This window comes from Gymnoscopelus braueri (genome assembly GCF_963280865.1).
Source record: "Gymnoscopelus braueri genome assembly, chromosome: 6".
In the NCBI taxonomy this organism is placed as follows: Eukaryota; Metazoa; Chordata; class Actinopteri; order Myctophiformes; family Myctophidae; genus Gymnoscopelus; species Gymnoscopelus braueri.
This window is the reverse complement of record NC_137607.1, coordinates 31,951,778-31,968,805: the sequence shown is the minus strand read 5'-3', so window position 1 is coordinate 31,968,805 and position 17,028 is coordinate 31,951,778.

Sequence of the window (17,028 nt, the reverse complement as noted above, 5' to 3'; positions counted from 1 at the left end):
ATTTTGTCCAAACATCACACGAATCGGCACATTATCTCTTTAGTCATGTGATCAAGATGGATCTGTCAGATTTTTCATATTCAATCCTGATTGGCTAGGATTGGCATCTAAAGTTTGCAGGAGTGGCATGTTTTGAACAAAATGCCTCAAATCATGCATGCTGTGTCCGATTGCTGAAAGTTCACACATGCCTGTTTTAGCACCACCAGGAGGCCGATTTTGCAACCTGACCTGGCGAAGACCTGTGCTAGCCAGGCCGAAAGGCATGGCGAGAGAGTATGTTTTACCCCCTGTCCGTCCGCGTCCGTCCGTCCGTCTGGTGCACACACACTCCGTAGATGCCAATTCAGAACCTCTGCCCCAAATCTTTCACATGGGCCTGTTATAGCGCCACCAGGAGGCCGATTTGTGCAAAACCCATTTTTTGATATTACTCCTACAGATTTAATCCAAACGTCATGCAAATCGGTACACAGTATCTCTATAGTCATGTGATCAACACGGATCTGTCCGATTTCCCATATTCCATCCTCATTGCCTAAGGTTGGCTTCCAAAGTTTGCAAGATTGGTCCGTTTTGAACAAAATGCCTCATATTATGCACGTAGCTTGGGATTTCCGTGAAATTTCACACTAGGCCGAGGAAGAAATGCCACCCATTTCACATTGGCCTGTTATAGCGCCACCAGCAGGTCTAATTTAGCAAAACACATTTTTGGAACAAAATGCCTCAAATCAAGAATGCAGTGTCCGATTGCCGTGAAAGGCCTAAGAATAAATGGCACCCTTTTCACATTGGCCTATTATAGTGCCACCAGGAGGCCACAATAACGTGCCTGACCTGGCGGAGACCTGTGCTCTGAGGAGCACTTTTTCTAGTTTGATTTGAGTTACTTTTAGGTGAGAGACAGCAATGGTCAGGCACAATATATCTTCAAGGGCTTGTACCTCCCTTACACATATTCAATGTAACAGAGTAATAATAGTGGGCTAAGTTAATCAACAATTGATAAAACTATAAAAGTGTGCTCCCCAGAGCACAGGCCGGGTTGCCGATCCAGGGCCCACACATTTTGGAAGGCAGTCATAGCCAATTGGAATGGGATCTAAAAAATCTGACTCTCTTGAATCTTGATCACATGACCCCAGAGATAATGTGTGGGGTCATGTGATAAATCTGTAGGAGTAGTAGCAAAAAGTATGTTTAGAAGAATGGCGGAAAATGTCATCACAAATGGCTATTATAGAAAGTTGCTGAGTTGCATGATCCAAGAAATCCAGGAAAAAAAGGTTTTGACATACGACTGGTTCAAGAGTTATAGGCCAAAACGTAAAGTGGGCTGTTGTAGTGCCGGGAGTGTACGTGCAAAGTTTCACGCCAATCGGTTCAACCTTACGTCACGTTGCGACGTGCTGAGCTTGTGGACCGGCAATTTTCACCAAATGTTTGCCCCAGAATAGGGACGGTAGGGGTCATGTGGTCAACTCGGTTAAATAAATGTGCAGATATACTTGTGTATGTCTTACACAATCTTCTAATGTGGACATCATATACATTTGACATTGGACATCATTGGATTTGGAAACAGGTTATTTCTGCTTACTCAATACATAATCTATACTTTATTATAATGCTTGTAAAAACTGTAACATGTCGTTTTTATTTGTTGCAACTGCATTGTTTTGGTTACAGAAACAAAGTGATCACTGCCACTCGTCTCGCGTAGCCAGATGATCAGAGATCTCAGCCAACTGATAAGTCTGGGGAAACCATTCGATCTATCGTCGATGTCGGATGGAAACCTTGTATGTTAAAAGCTGTGACTTTTCATTACAAAAAGAAAAGGAACCTGTGTTCCAATGAATCCAATGTAGTTATTATTTAGTCACAAGCTTTTGTAATATTTTATTTTCATTGGTTTAATCCCACAGACAGACTTAACCACTTTCACTATTTTTTCATCTATATTCAAAATATATATATATTCTTCTTTAAATAGCAAAATAGCAGATACAAGCTCACCACGCGTCAATGCGACGCTTGGTGAGCTTGTAGATTGGTTATTTTTGTTACGTTCGTGTGATATAACAAAGTAGGCCATTAATTTACCAAAAAAGACAAAAAGCTGAAATATGGAGATACAAGGTTACTGACCGACAGCAACAATATTCAATTATATGGTCTAGAACAGTGGCGAGAATGGCCGCTCACAAACCTACGCACACTGCTTTGAAAACCATGTCACCATCCCAATATGAAGGACCCCCCTTAAGTCTTTACATTGTTTTTGAGACGCTATAGATGATCCACACAAAATATTTAATTAACTAATCAAACTGTGGCCAACTTGTGGTTGTGTATGTTGCATTTATTCACCTAACTGGACTTTGTAATTCCTGATGGCAAACAATGAAATATTGACTATGTGTGTGTGTGTGTGTGTGTGTGTGTGTGTGTGTGTGTGTGTGTGTGTGTGTGTGTGTGTGTGTGTGTGTGTGTGTGTGTGTGTGTGTGTGTGTGTGTAACGATGTATATATATGTTTTCTTTTTTACAGTGTACATTGTTCATTCTTTCCCGCTAATTACAATGAATCATATGTTCACTTGCAAAAACTCAACATAATGGATATTCCAGGCATGGCAGTTAGGAGATATCCACACCATCTATTACCATTCTTTACAAAGATATTAGTGACATTACAAGCACACATGGCAAAAATGTCTTTTACCAAATGTATATAACATCCATTTCAGCATGATGGTTAAGGCAAAAATGTGATGTAAATCAAATCTTCAAAGTAAATCACATCTTAAAAGCTTTGGAATCAAGGTTGCTACTCTAAGTGCATGCCAATGTGACATTTACAATGGTTCCTTTCAAGATGCCAATATTGCATATTATCTAAATCCCCTGAGTTTATTCAGCAATAAAACGTGTGACATTCAAGTTTAATTTGAAATGCAGGTAGAAATTCATTTATGACTAACAATTGAAAAGATCATAAAACACAAAAGAAATACAGTTGTAGGCATGAGTCTCATGAACACTTTTTTTGGTACCTTTATTTAACAGGGAGTAGGCGCACTGAGGATTTGCACATTTTAATCTACCACGAGAATGAAAGAATAAAATAAGAACAAAAAAACATCCCAAAATGTGTGTTATGTCTGAATATATTTTGTAATGTATTTTGTCTGAATATATTTTGTCTCATCTTTCCATGTTCCAGATGCATGTAAAACAGTGCTATTTGCTGCTGTGCCGCCATTAGCCTTGGAAATTATTTCAGGAAGGGCTCCGTCACCGCCATCAAAAGACAGAAGGGCTCTGTTCTTTTCCCTCTGCGTAAGCCCTCCTGTCCCTCCCCACCACAGTACATTCTACCTGAGGTACATGATCGAAAAATGCCCAAGGAGTGGAGAACACATTGATTTAAGTGCACTCCTTCCACAGACTGGCCCTGACAAGGTTGTTATAACAGTCGGAGGGGTCCGTGCAATCACTAAATTACCGGAGCTGTCAGTCAAAGGAGGTCGCTACTGGCCGCCTTCCATGGCTGCGAGCGGCGTTCCACTAGCAGCCTCCCCGAGTGATTGATCCATGCTGATGGCATCACAAAAATAATTACAACTCCGTCTCCTGACGTGTGATTCCATACCCCATTCACGCTTCACGAAGGTAATCGGGGGGATAAGAAGGGGTCAGTGCCATTTCCTATTACCTGAAAGTCCAACCAAAAGGGTAAAACAACGCAAACACAGAGTTAGGGGAGGGGGGAACCATGGAAGCAAGACGGAGGGGAGGGGGGGGGGGGGTAGCCAGTGGACAGTAAGAATAGCTGAGGAGGCTCACATGCACTTTTGTCTGACTGTGGATTCTTCCTTTTTTCCCGGAGCCAACGATAGCAGATAACTGTATAGCAGATTGATATTGTCCAAAACAAACTGTAGGTTAATGACATTTCAAAACAACCCCTGGGTTATATTACCTACACTGGCATCGCAACTGACAAGCTGTTGGGAGGGTAAATGGGAGGGGTGTATCTCCCATACATGTTTTGTCATCTTAGTGTGACAAAACACAAAACAGCAATACAGTAGCATCCTGTTTTGTTTTATCCTACTCCAAGCATCAAATTGCTGGTGAGGCATTGGGTTTAATAGTGTGTGTATAGTATACACATGTAATCCAGGCTGGGTCATATGTTCTGTGTTAACATACATTACAATAATACACTGTAATGTAATCATAAGCTCCAACAGTGTTACACTGTGTCTTCCAACATCCACATACAAATGATGAACATGCAGATAAATGCTACACTACACCACATGCACACGCACACAGGAAATGTCAGTGCCATGTGTATTTTCAGATGGAAAACAGATATCTAAGTTGCCATGTGCTATTTCATTCATACGAAGCATTCATCTCACTAATCAGTCTTACTTATTGTCTGTTCACACACATTCCATATTTTTGGCAGATTCATTTTACTGCCCAATTTTCAGCAAATAACATAATTCTATGATATTCATTTTAATACACCGTTATATTGTATATATTAATACCTTGGTACAAGGATTCTACAGGTAAAGTGTTAACACTTTCAGAGTAAAATTAACCACTTAAGCCCTATAACAGCAAAAGTTATGGAAATAGCGGATCTACAAGCTCATGTGGAAGATCAAGGAAGATGGAAAAGTCAAAAGATGGCGATCAAAATAAAGATATCACTGGCCACCCTGTTGCTATTTTCTTTTAAAGTTTTTTTTAATGTTTTTTGGGTCCCCAGCTAAATGATTGCTAGTTTGGAAGCAAGTGGACCCTTACTGCAGTGTAACTCTGAACGTGTACACGGGGAAATGTGTACACATTCAGAGTTAAATTAACACTGCCGATTTTACAGTGCAGATTGGGGTCCCAGAGATAAAAAAAAACTAAAAACAATCTGAATCATATCGAATGGACGTCCGTGGTCTAATGCACATCAAACTGGGAATCCTTGAAGTGAAAAAGGTAGAGAAACACTGGACTAGTGGAACCTGCCACACCGTTTCAGAAGCACTTTGTGGAATCATTCATATTCATGGAGAAACGCATTAACCATCATTAACTGTCTCCCCAGTCTTGACACAGAACTCCAGCACAAGGAGGAGGGGGATTGGCAGGGGGCATGCCACGGCGCTTCAGCGCCACACAGTCCCCCTCGTCCCTCCACTCCTGACAGGGCGCTCGCTCGCTCCATGTGCCGTAAAAAACACAAACAACACAGTGTAAATTGTGAATCAAGCGAGTAAACAATGTACATATGGTAGCTGCACCTGAAGGGACCGTCCTATTCTCCTCGCGTGCGGGAAAACGCGGCAGAGCGATGATGTCACTAATGAACTCCTACGCAAAATACAACTGTGAATAATCAAAAGCTACACTGCATTTTGCAACCGAGAATAAAGGTGAAATCATCAGTGAGCAAAAAAGGAGGTGGTGGTGGTGGTGGGGGGGAAGGGGGGGGTGAGAGAAAGCAAGCAATGATTAAATGATCAAAAAGCTGGCAGAGTGAGTCTGTGTGTCACTGCGAGGCACAGTCATCTACCCACAAGTGAAAGTTAGGTTTCAAGCACAGTGTAATTATAGCTGGGGATGTCAGTTTGACATTAATGCAGCCAGCAGAAATTCTCTAATTGGCCTCGGAGGAGAAAGTGAACCAGAAAATATATTAACATTTTAAAAAAGCATATTTTGCCTAATCCTTTCACTTTCCAACAATATTTGAAGACCAAAATGCCCCAGGCATGAGAATTTAAATGAGCAATTTTGTTTTTGAAGGAAACGGCCAATGAGACAGAAAATAGACTAAAGGGAAATCATTAGTGTATGAGAGATCCTGACAGGCTCGCCTTGCTGACTGGCTGGCCTGTCACTAGGAGTCTGTGTTCTTCAGCTCCACGCTATGAGCTAAGCTGATAACATGAAAAGACCTATAAACGTGCAGCCAGAAGTCAAAGCCTATTATCTGGAAATTCAAATGCAAGGGGTAAGGATGAATAAAAACAGGGGGAGAGGCCTAGTTCTCTACTGTAGGGGAAACACTGTCCGGATTGGAAAGAGCTTGTAATAGGCCCCTATTATCCCACACAAACATAAGGCAGGCTTCGCTGGCAGAAAAATCGCAACAAATCATAAACACCACTCGAAAAAGGCAGATGAAAGCAGAGCGAACATAGACAGCGACAAACTGCTTAAAGTTAGTAAAAGGGATGCGACGTCACATGTGCCCGGGCCTGATGTGATATGACCGTATCAGAGGAACACAGCTAAGTGCAGTCAGGAGACGTTAGGCCGGTCCCCCGGTGATGTAACAGCTGAGGCAAGCATCGCCCCTGGCATGCCACTGCAGGGCAAACAGCTCCGGCTGGAGAGCCTTGCCCTTTTGAAACAAAACAGAGAGGAATGGCCAGGGGAAGCTGGCCAAGCCTCAGCAAAGGGGGCCAGGTTTATTTCCTCCAGCAATGGGGGGGGGGGAAGAGAGAGAGAGAGAGAGAGAGAGAGAGAGAGAGAGAGAGAGAGAGAGAGAGAGAGAGAGAGAGAGAGAGAGAGAGAGAGAGAGAGAGAGAATGAACAAACAGAAAGACAGAGGAAAGTGAGAACAACAAAAGATCTCAGGTCCAGTGCCTCTCTTTTTTGTATGACAACAAAGGGCATATGATATTCTAGTATCCCTTACAACTGGCTGGTCAGAAGGTTCTGCTGGCACCTCTGTATCCCCTGATTTATTCCACGTATAAGGATACATTTGCCACGGTGTGGCAGAGACTTCATCTTTTTATGGTGTTGGACGGTTACTCTGAACACAGCAATCTAATCAGCCCCTTTGATAAACATTTGACACAAAGCGGTGGGCTTCTGTCTCCGGTGCCTACAGCCCAGGGCAAGAGATTGAGCCTGACGAATTTTCATCCACAATTTTCGGTGTTTTAACTCCACCTGTCAAAAAGCATGCCAGTCATTGTGACACAAAGATGGGAGAAATCAAAGCCTCACTCTCTCATCTTAAAGGAGCAGAGACACAGAAGCTGTTAGATGTTTAGAGGGGGGTTTAACACACGCTGATCATCAAAAGTAGAATATTCTCTGCATGTGGCAGAAATGGCTAATGAAAAAAAGGATATCAACTACATTGCATTATTGTCAACAAAACACACTCTACATGGCAAACATGCAGAAAAAGAAAAAGAGAGAAGCAATGATCTCTTCCGAGCTCAAAATGTCAAAACACAGCGCATATCCCTCGGTGCCAAAGGTGCCTATTCTGCTATCACCCTGAACTCAGCCAGTTCTCAACAGTCATTTGCAACAAACATCTAACTAGAGGAAACTGCAAACTACAAACCATTTGACCCTGAAGCACAGAAAACGGAGCGGCCCTCTCTCGCCCAATGGAAGCAAGCATGGGGTTGCCTGGGTCAACACCTTCTCTTACTCCGCCTACAGCATGATGGAAGCCCCAGACTTCTGCAATCATCGGGGGGGGCCTCGACATGGCCTGAGAGCTCCGCTGTTTGGGGCCCCGCAGCAACTCTCCCCAGAGCCTATGGAGCGCCATACAGGAGGAAAACAGACGATGGCAATAATGTTACACAGCTAAATACATATAAAGCGTCATTATCTCACCATTAACTCCATAATTGAGGTGAATACCGCTGGTTACTGGACTGTAATGAAACACTTGCAGTGTTTGCCCCACTGGTGCTAGGCATGAGTGTTAACAGCAGACATCGGGGGTTATCATGCAAAGCAGAGCGCATACTCTAACAGCACTGATATCCAAGAATATCAGCGGCGAGAATAAATCATGTGACCTCAAGCTATAACATGGCCTTCAAAACTAAATCCCATCCTGACCAACAAAAGAAAAGAAAAAAAACTACCCCCTTTTATTCCATCTAGTGGTAGGCTATAGCTAATGTATTCTGCACGGAATCACATCCCGCGAATCTTTTGATTCCTTTCAATCGGTTTCAAGGACTGTAAACAATAGTGCTACGGATATCATAGGGAAGGGGAAATCTACCTCAGCTCAATTAAGGAGCTGCACTGCTGTCTCCTGTGGCCCCTGTGAGATAGTAGCTATAATTAGAAGAGAAGCGGTAAACTTGCAGACATTATTGATGAGCCACTGCTGACACCTCCCTCGTGTTAGCATTACCATTTTTCCGTGGCTGGGGCTCGCGTCAAGAGAGACTGGTCTCACTGAGTCCATGTCAGCAGGGGGGGGCATATACGTGCTACATAGCAAGGCCACATTATGGCTGGAAACAGGGAGAGGAGCTTCTCCTTCGAGCCCCTCTTGGTTCTTGTCCACCTGATGGGAACACGGAGAGCTGGCTGTTCTCCCCTCATCAATACAGCGGGGCTCTTTGTCAGTAATTTGCAATAAGTGTCCGCGCCACATCTTAAGGGACCTGGAAATCATTACTGGCTGAGGCCCGACTCCGCTACTAATTGGATGCGTTGGGCCTCATCAACTGAGGATTTTCCGAGACCTTTGACAGATACCAATTCCAAAATCATTGTTCAGTTGTCAATTTAAGAGACCGCTAAAAGAGCTTATTTTAATTTTAATTGGAACTTCCTCCCACCTTCATCGTGAGCCGCAAGGATTAAAAATGAGCTCAAGGTACTGTATGTGTAATGTGTATGTGTATATGTGTCTGTGCGTGTGTGTGTACGTGTGTGTCCGTAACCCCCTGGAATGAGATGGAAACAGTGTGGGTCAAGCTGATGGGTAAAGAGTTCTGACCGGCGTATGAATGAAGACGGCAGGCAGCATACACATTGGGTTTACAAGAATCTCAGTGGTTTCATGGGACTTCATGATCGACATCAAATAACACGGAATCTGTGCTGCAAAGCTCCCAATTAAGCAAAACCCGCATCCGCTTAAGATGTTTGTTGGGGGAGTGTGCTGGGACTTCCATCGATCACCCCAGTAAACCGAACGGCTGATAGCGCTGCCCTCACATATTTATGTGCCGTAGTCTCTCAGTGACCCTGAACTGAAACACTCACTTGTTTTTAATAAGGCCCGTCCAGGCTCGGCCCCGACTGCATGCAGCTGTATGTATGGGGTGGGGTGGTTGTTGGAGGGGAGGGGGGGTAGGGGGGTAGTTGGGGGCTGCGAATGCTGGCAGATGCAGCAAGAGCTAATATGCGTAAACGGGTGTACGGCTCCGATGAGCGACTGACGGTGACATGGTCACCCAGGAGCAGTGGGTATTGAGCTGAGGGCTATAGGGGGACAAGACTTGCCAGTGAATGGGAACGGAATTGTTTTGACACCGCTGATAATTTCAAGAAGCCAATGATCCCTTTAAAAAAAATAAAAACATCCTTGCCTTAGAATGAGCCAAGTCACACTGCCTCATCCAACTACCAAAGGTATACGGTGTATATACAGTACACGATATATAGTATACACTATATATATATATATATATATATATATATATATATATATATATATATATACACATACACACTGTATAGTATATCTATATACTGTATGTATATATATATATATATATATATATATATATATATATATATATATATATATATATATATACACACACACACACACACGTGTGTGCATGTGTGTATTTATGTAGGTAGGTATTTATTTATTTTCATGTAACTAATGTCTGTGTAACAAGGCAGCCGTAAATTATGGACGAAATCAAGCTATCATTCTACGCTGAACTGGGCATTAATGTTAATTCTAGCTACATGCAGTATGTGTAGTATTAGAGGCTCAAAGCAGAAGAGGAATCCTGTTCAGAGGGTAATAAGTGTCTAATTAAGGACCAGACGGGAGGGAAATTGTCAGGGTATGAAAGAGGCTTTTTTCCCCCTTCTCTCCTGGTTTTTCACAACCACGGTTCTGGGAGCTGCCGTTGTGTTTGCCGGCTGTTTTACTCGCTGTCAGAAAGGATTTGAGGCAAGGAGCCATTTAAGCATGCGTACGAGGGGATTCATTTGACCTCATTATACAGCAATAAAGAAGGAACCCGGTTTACTAAATATCACCATGCCGCTCGCACTTCATGTCAGATCATGCAGGAGTGTGCAAAAAAAGATGATTCCAGAAACGTCTTGTGGAGAGAGAGCAAGAGAGAGAGGAAGGGAGGAGTGAGAGAGAGATGGGGGGGGGGGGGAGAGAGAGAGAGCTGAGAGAGAGAGAGAGAGAGAAAGAGAGGAAGGGGGAGTGAGACAGAGAAAGGGGAGAGAGAGAGAGAGGGAGAGAGAGAGCGAGAGAGAGCAGAGGGAGGAGGGTGGAGGGAGGGATGAGAATGGGGGGGGTGGGGGGTGGGGGCTGAACCCTCACTAGCCAGGAGGGATTCTGACAAGCACAGGAAAAAAGCAGACACGCAAAGCCCTGTTTAAGAGCAGAGCAAGTGAAGAAAAAAGATTTATGCTTTTAATTAATGGCAATTAAACCATGCCTGTTGGGCTGGCCTATGGCAATTGTTCTCAGTAAAAAGGAGGCCGATCCGGTGACAAGCATTTGAATCCACTAAGTTCTACCAGGGGAGCTGACACTGCAGGCATCAAACCTAAACTAAATCAATAAAAGAATTAAACTTTTATAAATTGCATTTTGACAAGTATCAGATAGCGCTAAGCTTTGATATTACGAATTCCTCCGAGGTGACGCAAACAAGGAGAGGCGTACTTAGAGATCCAAACAATCAAAGGGTCTCGTTAGCATGCGCTGTCAGATGCATCACTGCTATTAATTACTACAAATTAATGTGACTCTCTCCACCTCTGCTGATTGGAATGATAATCACGCTCGGCTCTGCAAAGCGAACACATGCAACCCTGCCAAAAATAATAAGGAGAGAAACCAACAGACGTTCCTCTCTACTCGTGTTTACAGGCCCAATCATTTGCTTGTTGCTTATTTTAACCTGCAGCCACACACAAACATACGCACACATGCACACGCATGTGCACGCACGCACACACAAACACACGCATATATCCCGGCTCATTTGATGCAAACATATATTGTAAATAGGATTCAAGGTTGCTGGTGAATCACTATACTTAACCAATGCATCACATACATGCATGCACGCACCACACGTGCATTTTTAAGAACAAAAGGCAGCAGTAAATCTGAGCAATATGCTATCAGACAAAAGTAGGTGTGACATTACGAAGGGGAGCACAAAAGGGGAAGCACCGAGCGCTGGCCTGACAGCTCAAATATCCTGTCACTTGAATCACTGTTCATAGTAGGCCTACGTCAGCCACTGCTGCAGTGACGACATGTTACCGAGTGCCAGTGGCGGAGGAAATACTCACATTTTGGACTTCAGTAAGTTAAGTAGCCTTAAGTAGCCATACCACAGTGTAAAGTCCTGCATAAGTACTTTGACTTAAGTCAGAGTAAAGAGTAAAAGTTTTAAAATCAAATTACACTTAAAGGAGAATTTTGGACTAAGGTTTTCTTACCTTTTCTATGATGTTATGATATCTTATGATGAATGGTACAGTAGAAAAATGTCATAACTCCATCCCGGGTCCGCCACAGCTTAAAACGTGTGCATAGTGACAGAACACTGTCAAAATCTCGCTAGACGAGATTGAAATCTCGAGATTTCAATCTCGTCTAGCGAGACTTACGTTCATCCTAAGATATAACATCATAGAAAAGGTAAGAAAAACTTAGTCCAAAATTCTCTTTAAGTATCAAAAGTAAAAGTATTTTTTTACTTTAATCACATTTATAATGCATTATAATGCACTTATAAGGCTTCATAACACTCATTACAAATGTTTATAATTATGCATAACAACTTATAACAAAGACACTTTATAACTGACTATGTTATGGTAGTTATGTGCTGTTCCACTGAGCTTGTAATGCATTATGATGACCAGCACTCATAATACGTCATAAACGTTATAAGTTGTCATACATGATAATCCACATTTATAATGAGTGTTATAATGCCTTACAAGCGCATTATAATGAGATATAAATGCGCTTATAATGCATTATATTCCCAACCTTAATATACATATAGAGTTATATCTGCCATATAGTAAAGCTGTCAAATGATTGTAGTGGAGTAAAAAGTACAACTTTTGCCTGAGAGATGTAGTGGAGTAGAAGTATTAAGTTTCAAGAAATGGAAATATTCAAGTAAAAGTACCTTGGAATTGTACTTAGGTACAGTATGTGTACTGTGTACTTGAGTAAAAAAATTACTTGGTTAATTTACACCACTGCCGAGTGCCAACAGGCAATCTAAATGAGACTGAAAGCGGTAATTACACCCCCCCCCTCGCTAAACTGTTTACCACGAGATCCACCCAGCTCGCCAGTACTGCTTACTCGCCCAATATTTCATCTTTAATAACCAGATCATCCGTGGCATCCCAGTAACACTTGTGGCCCTCGTTTGTTAAGCAGTTATTTATTATTCATTTCTATTCAATGCATTTTCGCATGATTTGCAAATTCTACCAGTATACTTAAATTAATACATAATACAAAATGTAAGATTTTATATTTCCCTACAAGACATAATGGCTTTAAGGGAAATTAATATTACAGAAGTTGGCAATGTAAATTTAATGGCACTGATAAATGGATGCTCTGCCGTGGAATATATATATACGGAGATTTATAGGTGTATACCATCACACAGTAAGATCTGCAGACATTGAAAGTACGACACATCGGTACAGTATTTCAAGGCAAACACAAACAAGCGAGGCAAATGAATCCCCAAAGCGAGAGAGAAGCATATCTTCATTCTTTATTGGCAGGTGAGTGTTGTCGCTGCCACAGAGCAGCAGCTGGCCCGCCTGCGTTTGCCCTTGTTGACGATACTTTAAAGTCTACATGATCTCATTCCCTTGATAGATTTGTCCCAGACTACACCTGGCTTTGGCAACCCCTGACCCCGAGCTCAACACCCATGAGGACGCTAATACTGACCTAACAGCAGCATGGAGCATGTTATTAGTTACCATGTATGTCCGTACGTGCTTGCATGCTTGTGTGCATGCGTGCGTGCGTGTGTGTGTGTGCGTGTGCGTGTGTGTGTGTGTGTGTGTGTGTGTACATGTGTGCATTCAAGTGAACAAGCTATGGCTTAAATGGACAAGCTGTGCAGAGCTGAAAAACTGCAGTGATTTGACTGGGTAAAAGGATCGTGTCCAACTCCCAGTGGTAACCCAGTAGACAAACCACTGAGTTCAGGTGGCCTCTCCGATCCCTCAGTAACTAAGGAAATGTCTCCATTTTCACATTAACCATTTATCCCCAAATTTATGCCCCATGTCACATCGTGCTTTTAGATCTGCTATTTTACGCAATTTTCAAAAGAGCAATTCCTGAAAAACAGTTTGACATTTTGGAAGACTTTCGCCTATAATGACAACTCCAAAACAGTACAGTACAGAGAAGCCAGGGTGAAAATGGATAATTCCTGTAAAATTCTCTCTTTCTCTGATGTCGAGTTAAAAGACAGTGTTCGATGCTTTTAAGGGTACGCTCGGCTCTTTTGTGCATAATATGTTACAATATCCACTGCGGCTGTTGTATCTTTAATTTAGACTTAGAGATAATATATCTCACCTTTCTGAAGAAATACATAAAAGCCATAAAGGGATTACACCGGTACTGTAGCATATTACCCATTCTTGTTAAAATTATTGTAACAATAATGAAATGTGCCGCAAATTTATGTATGGCTCTACGGAACAACCAAAGGAAAAAGCAGGCCATATTTAACATTTTGCAAAAACAAAGACACTAATGCAATACATTATGTGTAACCTCCTCCTCCTCTGTTTTAATGCAGATCATTTATATGCAGTTACATCTCATTATGATAATTTGATATTTTGGTTGAATGGCTCGAGGCAGGATTATAAGGGAAGTCTGTGAAACTAATGCGTGTATTTATTGATTTTTCTGTCCTAAATCCATCCTTCTTAAGTTGTCATGGTTTAGTAAGGTTCTTTTCTTTTTCTTTTGTTACAAAGTGGTCAGGAGTGCTTAAACAGGGGGATACCATTAGTGCAGACTCATTAATACCCAACGCCTCACTGTAGCGTTTGGAGCCTGCACCTTTTAATGTCACATTTCACAGATGTAGCATTAGCTACGAGACACGAGCAAAAAAAAGAGGAATGAGCGAGAGAAGGGCGGAGGAAAAAAAACCTGATGGAGGAGAATCTGAGAGACAGATTAATGCCTTTCTGGTACTTCAGCGTATCAGGACAAGGATTACTGCTGCAACAGCTGCGCCCATGAGTCCCCTGACTGAGAAGAATTACAAGTATTATCACCTACATCATTAAAGTAGGGTTCATAGATGTGGAATGGCTTCAATCAATTCATCCCCAGATAACACCCAGCCAGCTGGACCCCCTGCGTGAGAACTTGACTTAATTGGCCAATAAGTGGTGGGGAAGGGTGCATGCTATTTGATCAAATTACGGGGCCCTGGCGAACGGATTACAGATTTTTTTTTTACTGTGTTTTTTTTTCTTTTTCTGAGGAGTTATGTGGAGGGAGGTTGGGTGGGAGGCTGACTGCAGGTCAGGGCTACCGTTAGCGCAGGCCCAACTAAGCTTGTCTGTGGCTAAGTGTGAGGCCAGTGAAAAATGGTGGCCCACTTGGCACAGGGGATGGGAGAAAGAACGCATCGTATCCAGGTCAGCCTTTTGCTTGGGGGAAATATACCCATTCATCACCCCCCCCCCTCCCCTCCTCCTGGCCTCATTTCTGTCTGGTGATACTTGTAAACTAACAACTTCCTTGTGCTATTTAGTTAGAATCATCGCGCTACATATTCAAATGTCTTTATTTTATTTCTATAGGGATAAACAAGGGGAAAAGGAAAGCTCCCATGTACAGGTGTGGCCCTGTGTAGAAGGAGAGGATAAAAGCTATAGTATTTATAGGCTACCACACAATGAGATTTGCAACAGTTTAGAAAAACACACAGTGAGATATAACAACACTAGCACATGGTGCAGCTTAGCAAGTAGGCACATTATGGAAAAATATAAGAATGCCATGTTATTGTACATGTAAATATTAATGGCACTCTAAAAATGTATTCATGAGAACGTCATCCATGAAAATCAGGCTTTAGATTTCTCACTGCCGTATGCACAACATGCAATAGGTGCAGATTGTTGACATACGCAAACCAACATAATTATGTTTGGCATTCGCCACGCTGAACTGTTATTACGGCTGATTATAGTAGTTTAATTAAAATGTATGGTGTAAAGTGTCCTCGTGCAAACCAGCCACAAATCAGAAACCTTTCTCTCAGCGGGCTGCCGTCCTCATAACTAAGAGGAATTTAAATTAGTTAAAATGCCAACGCTTCTCTGAAATCGCCCCTCTGCAATATTCATGGTTGGAATAGCTTGGCTGAAAGGCATTTCCATTATCATTATTCCAAAGCAGACTACAATTTAGTCATTAGTGCCCAACTGGGGCTGCACACTATTGGAGGACATACAGTAATACACAGTCAAATCCTGAGTGTTAATTTAACCTCTGGGAGTGTACAAAGGGAACCAAATGCACCCGATGTGTACACTCTCAGAGTTACACTGTCTATTTGGTTCCATTTGTACTGTATTCAGAGTTCAATTAACACTCTGTAATCAGAACTGGTGGTCTGCAAGGAAGCATGTTTTAAAAAAAGGAGATAAATTGTAAAGTGTGTATACAAAACACGAGTTCATGAAGATATGCAATGCCAGCTTGTGCAAGTGTGCGCGCGCGTGTGGGGGTGTGTGTGTGTGTGTGTGTGTGTGTGTGTGTGTGTGTGTGTGTGTGTGTGTGTGTGTGTGTGTGTGTGTGTGTGTGTGTGTGTGTGTGTGTGTGTGTGTGTGTGTGTGTGTGTGTGTGTGTGTGCGTGCGTGTGTGTGTGTGTGTACACACGCGATGTGCACACATGCATTCTCCTCCACCATTTCTCAGGATAATTCTTGGCTGGAGAGCATGTTTGTCATCGCTGTTAAAGTGCTGCGCACATTAATTCTAGCTTTGCCGTAGTGTAATACAGGCAAAATGAGCAGTCCTCCAGGGGGCCTCGCCATGTAGACTAACTACTGGACAGAATTAGACTCTTACAGTCCTCGCTATTCATAATGTCATTAATATAAAGGCAATTAAATGAGTTTTTAACCTTCCAACCTCTTATCGTTATTAATGAACGCTGGATGGAACCAAAACCCACCGAGATGAAACTGGTAATTATCTCTGCATCATGGCATCTGAAAGAGGCTTTTTAAAAGTAAAGCTTAACAAATGAATTGTTGGTCGCGCACATCCAGGCGTACCCGGAGGGAGATGATGGCGCTCTAATTTAATCACATGATGTCATACCAGGAGGGTTAATTAGATGGGTTTTTACTGTCACTGGGCCTAGTGGCAGAAACACTGGCATCCTCAAACACACCCCCCCCCACCCACCCACCCACCATCACCATCAAACTGTCAAACTGGTCATTAGTATTTCATACACTTTCACTATAAAAAAAAACACAACACTTGGGAGGGAAAAGACACTCTGCCTAAGGGGATGGAGCCAGCACAGGTGATTTGCTGCTTTATGCTCATTGGCCATGCCTTTATGTTCCTTTTGCAATAGTAATTATGCAAGTTAATTGTGTGTGGCTCAGTCCCTGATAAAGACATCATAACACAACAGTGCTGTGAAGTGGCTCAGCTCCTAAATGGTGACGCAGCCTTGTTCTATGAACAGTGGTGGAAAGTAACTTATAAGTACCCCTACTCAAGTACTGTACTTAAGTAACATTTTTAGATACCTTTACTTAACTTGAGTATTTCCAATCTTTAGACTTATATAGACTGAGACTTATACACTAGATCTCATAGCCAAATATTGCACTTTTTACAGCTTTAGTTACTAGTTACTTTGCAGATTTAGATTATTATTACAAACATGTAT